The 8003-nt window shown below is 38.0% G+C and overlaps 1 non-coding gene across 1 annotated transcript; it reads left to right on the top strand.

Annotated features, from left to right (window-relative positions):
- Positions 1-882: 882 nt before the first annotated feature.
- On the top strand, positions 883-954 carry TRNAW-CCA (transfer RNA tryptophan (anticodon CCA)). The gene has a single exon. It is a non-coding gene; the product is annotated as a tRNA-Trp (tRNA).
- Positions 955-8003: the final 7049 nt, after the last annotated feature.

Genomic DNA, 8003 nt, shown 5'->3' with positions numbered 1-8003 from the left:
ACAATCCAGGGAAGAAAAAAAAAAAGGTGAATTGATAAGTTGAACTCTGTTATAATTAAAACCACTGCTCTAAAAAGATAAGCAACTAACTGGGAGAACATATTTGAAAAACACATAAAGGATAAAGTACTTATGTTCAAAATTTATAAAGAATTCTTAAAAACCCCTATATAAGAAAGCAAACAACCCAGTTAAAAACTGAATATCTGAGCAGATACTTCACCAAAGAAGATGCATTGATAGCAATTAAGCACATGAAAAGATGCTTCATTTCATTTGTTTTCCCGGCATCTCAAAATTATGTGATGCTGCTACAGACATATTAGAATGGTTAAACTGTAAAAAAGAAAGAAAAAAAAATGGATACTATCAAGTGAAACAAGAACTCTCATTTATTGCTGGTAGAAATGCAAAATAGTCCATATATTTTGGAAAACTGTTTTTTACAAAGGTAAATGTTGTATTGTTCATCTGAAAGTTCTTGATTTATGTACTGCTGAAGCCTAGCTTGAAGGATTTTGAGCATAACCTTGCTAGCATGCGAAATAAGCCCAACTGTACAGAAGGTTGAACATTCTTTGGCATTCTTTGGCCTGGTCTTTGGAAGGAAAGCTATGGAAAGCCTAGACAGAATATTAATAAGCAGAGAAATCACTTTGCTGACAAAGGTCCATACAGTCAAACCTATGATTTATCCAGTAAACAACTATGGATATGGGAGTTGAACCATAAAAAATGCTGGACACAGAAGAATAGATGCTTTTGAATTGTGGTACTGGAGAAGACTGCAGGGTGATCAAACCAGCCACTCCTAAAAGTCAACCCTGATTTTTCATTGCAAGGTCTGTTGCTAAAGTTCCAATACCTTGGCCACCATGGGCTTCCCTGGTGGCTCAGTGGGTAAAGCATCTGCCTCCAATGCGGGAGACCCGGGTTCGATCCCTGGGTAGGGAAGATCCCCTGGAGAAAGAAATGGCAACCCAGTCCAGTACTCTTGCCTGGAAAACCCCATGGACTGAGAAGCCTAGTAGGCTACAGTCCATGGGGTCGCAAAGAGTTGGACACGACTGAGTGACTTCACTTCACTTCATTTCTTCAGATGTAAAGAGTCAGCTCATTGAAAAAGACCCTTATGTTTGGAAAGATTGAAGGCAAAAGGAGAAATGAGTGGCAGAAGATGAGATGGTTAGACAGCATCACCAACTCAGTGAACTTGAATTTGAGCAAATTCTGGGAGATGGTGGAGGACAGGGGAGCCTTTTGTGCTGCCATCCATGGGGTCACAAAGAGTTGGGCACAACTTAACAACTAAGCAACCACAAAATGTTGTATTATCATGCAGTCCAAGGATCACATTCCTAGGAGTTTACCTAAAGGATTTAGAGACATGTTCACACAAAAATCTGCACCTACGTGTTCTGCTGCTGCTGCTGCTAAGTCGCTTCAGTCATGTCAGACTCTGTGGACCCCATAGACTGCAGCCCACCAGGCTCCCCTGTCCCTGGGATTCTCAAGCAAGAATACTGGAGTGGGCTGCCATTTCCTACTCCAATGCATGAACGTGGCCTATGTGTTCACAGAAGTTTTATTCATGATTGCCAAAGCTGAAAGCAACCTGGATACCCTTGAATAGATTAATGTATAAACAAACGGCATTATTCTCATACAATGGAATAGTTTTTGGCGATAAGAAATAAGCTATTAAATCACAAAAATACTTGGATAAATTTTAAAAATATGTGTTAAGTAAACTCATTCTGAAAATACCACATACTGTATGAATCCAATCATATGACATTTTAGAAAATCCAAAACTGTGATGACAGTAAAAAGATCAATGGTTGCTTGAAGTTTGGTGGAAAGTAAAGCACAGGGGAATTTTAGGAGAGTGAACTATCCTCTTTGACACAGTAATTGTGAATATATGACAGTATGCATTTGTCAACACTTATAAATGTTCACATCACAAAGAGTGAGCCTTAATGAAAGCAAATTAAACAAAAATCATTTAGAAGCTCAGGTACCCCAGGGATAAACGTATAATATGACAATTTTTTTTTTTGTAAAAGCAAAACTCTACTAAAAAATCTTATTTGTCCATCTGTCTAGACAACTATATTACATCCTTGGTTATTAAAGCCTCTTATTTTTTGTATAGAATATAGAATTAAATCCCACATTTTAGAAACTATTAGAATTTAAGAGGATAGATTTAATATATTTTAAAATCATTGTTTAAATTCTTACAGAAATCTGTGCCATCAGTTTTCATTAAGCATTGAAATCTGAAGCAAAAATTACTTACTAGTATTAAAAAATATGAATTCACTGTTTCACTATGCACCAGTGTTGGACTCCAGGTTATAAATTGTTAATTGGTTCCCATGTTTAGGGTCTTTCTCTGTTTTATATTTAAAGTAAAATCAGTTTGTGAATAGTGTTTTAGGCTGAAGTGAGAGATGTTTATTTTGCTTAGCTCTTTGCTGTTTAAAAGAGTATTGTTTTTGTTGTTGTTGTTGTTGTTGTTCCTACATCCTCGAGCTACATTCCCTTTCCTTTCTGTCTTTCTCTGGGAAATGATATGTTTGAAATGGGGTTAGTTTCTAGGTATTCTACAACTCTAGATGTTGGAGATTACGAGTGAAATGACACAGAACAAGAAACACAAAAGACAGACGACACACACACTCAGGCTGGAGGAACAGAACTGGGCAAAAAACTAATTGCCATTTATTATAAAAGCCCCCTAGGCAGAATTCCAGACTGCATGAATAAGCCTTTTCAGCACAGCGCAGGTGCATACATGTTATCATATAGCAAAAGGGAGTAAAATCCTAGTCCACTGCAGAGTCTGTACAAAGCCCTCTATTCCTTCTTTATCACAAGAAGGGAATGCTCCCTCGTTTGCAAGGGACCATTAAACTCAAGGCTGTGTCCAGACTCTTTGGCAGAACGCCTCATTTGCAAGGACGTCCAGCCCTAGCAGAGAGGCCCGTTTGCAGGCACATCTCTGCTACCCTATTAACCCTTCACTAGATTATCTCTCATCCAGCTTCTCCCTGAAGCTATTTAAAGCTTCTGTCAACAACCCAACCTTTCAATTCTTAATAGTTGACTGGGAACCATTTAATCAGTGATTAAAAAGTGTTAAAGGTAGTTTAATCTCAATCTCCATCTCTTGTCTCTTATGTCTCATCTTTCATCAACTGAAGCATGGAAAACATTAAACTCTAAACCCTGGGGAGCAATGGAGCAGTACAGGAGCTTCTTAAGAGAACTTTAGAATATCGTGCAGTAAGCTGAGCTGCAATCCTATATTGCTTTTGACATTTCCAATTAGAAGAAGTCATAAAAGCAATATAAAAGCTTAAGTACAACAAAATAAAATGAAACAGTAATAAAAATTAGGTCTCCTTTCAGATATTTGTTAATTGTTTTAACTAATAAAAACCTGATTGAAACACCATACATCTTGCTTGATTTTCCAGCATGCAGAAAATAAATAACTTTAGTTCAGTTCAGTTCAGTCACTCAGTCGTGTCTGACTCTGTGTGACCCCATGAATCGCAGCACACCAGGCCTCCCTGTCCATCACCAACTCCCAGAGTTCACTCAGACTCACGTCCATCGAGTCAGTAATGCCATCCAGCCATCTCATCCTCTGTCGTCCCCTTCTCCTCCTGCCCTCAATCCCTCCCAGCATCAGAGTCTTTTCCAATGAGTCAACTCTTCTCATGACATGGCCAGAGTACTGGAGTTTCAGCTTTAGCATCATTCCTTCCAAAGAAATCCCAGGGCTGATCTCCTTCAGAATGGACTGGTTGGATCTCCTTGCAGTCCAAGGGACTCTCAAGAGTCTTCTCCAACACCACAGTTCAAAGGCATCAATTCTTTGGCACTCACCTTTCTTTACAGTGCAACTCTCACATCCATACATTACCACAGGAAAAACCATAGCCTTGACTAGATGGACCTTTGTTGGCAAAGTAATGTCTCTGCTTTTCAATATGCTATCTAGGTTGGTCATAACTTTTCTTTCGAGAAGTAAGCGTCTTTTAACTTCACTATATTTAAAAATATGATGCAAATATTCATTTTCCTCCTAAAAACTGATTTTCAGAAAGGAATAATGTGCCTATTTTTAAAAGTAATATAAAGAATTTCATACTACCCATAATTTGCATTAGGTTAAAATATCCTTGTTTTAGGAGGTACTAAAATAAGCGACATTACTTTGCCGACTAAGGTTCATCTAGTCAAGACTATGGCTTTTCTTGTGGTCATGTATGGATGTGAGAGTTGGACTGTGAAGAAGGCTGAGTGTCAAAGAATTGATGCTTTTGAACTGTGGTGTTGGAGAAGACTCTCGAGAGTCCCTTGGACTGCAAGGAGATCCAACCAGTCCATTCTGAAGATCAGCCCTGGGATTTCTTTGGAAGGAATGATGCTAAAACTGAAACTCCAGTACTTTGGCCACTTCATGCGAAGAGTTGACTCATTGGAAAAGACTTTGATGCTGAGAGGGATTAGGGGCAGGAGGAGAAGGGGACGACAGAGGATGAGATGGCTGGATGGCATCACTGACTCGATAGACGTGAGTCTGAGTGAACTCTGGGAGTTGGTGATGGACAGGGAGGCCTGGTGTGCTGCGATTCATGGGGTCACAAAGAGTCAGACACGATGAGTGACTGAACTGAACTGAACTGAACTGAAAATTAGCTCAAGCATTCCTAGTTCTGTATGTTTGAAAATATTAATTGGTGGAAGAGGTAAAATAGAAGGCAAAGGAATTATCAAAGACATAGTGATTTTCCTGAGGCATATGATTACATATTTATTCTAGTGTAATATTGTAAAAAAATTCTTAAAAATAATCAATGTTGGTGTATATATATATATATATATATGTTGGTGTATATATATGTTGGTATATATATATATACATATATATATATATGAGGAATGAAAAAATAAAACACTGCTATTAGTGGGTGTGTATGGATTTGGAACATATTTTCAGTGACAGCATAATATATGAATGTTTACATTAAGATATATATGAGAATAATGCACTCTAAAAATGTTGGATGGCATAAAAATGTTTAAGTGATACTGAAGGCATTGAATGTATAAATGATTTAAAAAATATATTTTATGAGATGTACAAAAGGTAGCATTTCTAAATGAAAACATGCTGATTAAATGTGTTTAAATAAGTTAACTTTAAAAATATTCATAGATTATTTTTATCATTTTTGCCCCTTTAAATGTTCATGTATTTGATCAATTTTTTGAGACTTGTAGGAAGAGTGGGCCTTCATTTTTACTAGAAATTATCTTAAATCATGGCATAGAACAGATGTGAGTATTGTGTTTTCTGTTTATAGAACAAGTGTAATAGTAATTATAATAAAAGAAAGTTTTAATAAAGCTCAAGCCAGGGAGAATTTCAGGATAGATATTTATTCTAAAGTTTAATGCTCTCTTGCACTCCAATTTGACTGTATGTTTTCTGAAAGAAACCATCAAAGTATTGCCCTTACCAGTAGGGTAGACCCAGTATTTGACTGAAGAACATGAACTATCATTATTACTAGGTCAAGTGTTGTAACTCCTTTAAGAGGTAAAGATCCAGGAAGAGAGATCAAATATGAATAAAGAATAAAGGAATTCACAAGAGAGATTTGTTTAATGTACCATTTTGTAACCTGAAGAGCTATAGCTGTCATTCATTTGTCAGTTAGCTCAACATTATTTCTACTTTATTATTTAAAATGTAAATGTTAGTTACATTCAGCTTCAAAGTGAAGAAGAAGTGAAGGAAAATGGTCCATTGTTCATTTCTAAGAATCCATGTGCCAAAAGAAATTCTGGGACATATCCACCATATCAATGCTCATCATAGAGGTGAGATGCATAATCAGAACTGCTTTCTAGCCATGACCTAATTGATTGTGGGTCAAGAAATGAGATAGGTGGCCTTCAGAAGTGTCATGAAGCCACATAGAGACATCTGTGCAAAGCTTCTAGGTTACAGAAGCAGTTCTTGGGATGAGATTACATCTTTATTCACTAAGCACAGTGTTTACAACAAAAATAATCATCATAAAAATAACATATATATACTCTAGTGTTAAAAGTTCAAACAGTACCAAATGGTATATAATTTAAATATACCTCTTATGCTTTCTGGCTTCCTAAATCAGTCTTATTGATTGACTCACAGAACAGAGAATGTAATTTGACTTTTTTTCTTTTTCGTTTATCTCTACTACTGCTACTGCTAAGTTGCTTCAGTCGTGTCCGACTCTGTGCGACTCCATAGACGGCAGCCCACCAGGCTCCCCTGTCCCTGGGATTCCCCAGGCAAGAACACTGGAGTGGGTTGCCATTTCCCTCTCCAATGCATGAAAGTGAAAAGTCAAAGTGAAGTTGCTCAGTCGTGTCAGACTCTTAGCAACCCTATGGACTGCAGCCTACCAGGCTCCTCAATCCATGAGATTTTCCAGGCAAGAGTACTGGAGTGGGGTGCCATTGCCCTTTCTAGGTAACCTAGAAAGGATGGTACATAACTAGTCATTGTAGATTAAAAGGTATAAGATTAATTTGTTACATAGCTGGATGTATTAGGACATCAGTGATTAGTTCTTTACAGAGAATCCTCCTTTTAAAACAATGTAGTGCTTGCACATTCATGCAACCTCTTCTTGGGTAGGCGGTTTCATTTGAGGGATAAGAGTCCATAAGAATCTAATGCATATACAAGCATGCAAGCAAGCAAGGATATGTACATACAATCGAGTGCAAGAGGTTGTATGCATGCATAGCTGCTGTTTTAAAATAAAAAATGCAATACTCCTAGCTACTCTAAATCTTTGACACTCAAAATCTATATTTGGGTTATTCCTTATCATTTAACCTAAATGATAGATTTTTAAATGACTATTAATTCATTGTAAAAATGTACAATTAATCACATAAATTTCCCCTAGTTCAGTTCGGTCTCTTAGTCGTGTCTGACTCTTTGTGACTCCAGGAACCACAGCACGCCAGGCTTCCCTGTCCTACACCAACTCCCGGAGTCCACCAAAACATAGGTCCATCGAGTCAGTGATGCCATCCAACCATCTCATCCTCTGTCGTCCCCTTCTCCTCCTGCCCTCAATCTGTCCCAGCATCAGGGTACTTTCAAATGAGTCAGCTCTTCGCATCAGGTGGCCAAAGTATTAGAGTTTCAGCTTTAGCATCAGTCCTTCCAATGAAGACCCAGGACTGATTTCCTTTAGAATGAACTGGTTGGATCTCCTTGCAGTCCAAGGGACTCTCAAGAGTCTGCTCCAACAACAAGTTCAAAAGCATCAATTCTTCAGCTCTCAGCTTTCTTTACACTCCAACTCTCACATCCATACATGATCACCAGAGAAACTATAGCCTTGGCTAGACGGACCTTTGTTGCCAATGTCTCTGCTTTTTATGCTGTCTAGGTTGGTCATAGCTTTCCTTTCAAGGAGTAAGTGTCTTTAATTTCATGGCTGCAATCACCATCTGCAGTGATTTTGGAGCCCAGAAAAATAAAGCCTGCCATTGTTTCCACTGTTTCCCCATCTATTTGCCATGAGGTGATGGGACTGGATACCATGATCTTAGTTTTCTGAATGTTGAGCTTTAAGTCAACTTTTTCACTATCCTCTTTCACTTTCATCAAGAGGCTTTTTAGTTCCTGTTCACTTTCTGCCATAAGGGTGGTGTCATCTGCATATCTAAGATTTTGATATTTCTCCTGGCAATCTTGATTCCAGCTGTGCTTCCTCCAGCCCAGCGTTACTCATGATGTACTCTGCATACAAGTTAAATAAACAAGGTGACAGTATACAACCTTGACATACTCCTTTTCATATTTGGAACCAGTCTGTTGTTCCATGTCCATTTCGAACTATTGCTTCCTGACCTGCATACAGATTTCTCAAGAGGCAGGTTAGGTGGTCTGATATTCCCATCTCTTT

Source organism: Budorcas taxicolor, chromosome 6 (assembly GCF_023091745.1).
Source record: "Budorcas taxicolor isolate Tak-1 chromosome 6, Takin1.1, whole genome shotgun sequence".
Lineage (NCBI taxonomy): Eukaryota > Metazoa > Chordata > Mammalia > Artiodactyla > Bovidae > Budorcas > Budorcas taxicolor.
This window is presented reverse-complemented; position numbering and strand designations above follow the sequence as displayed.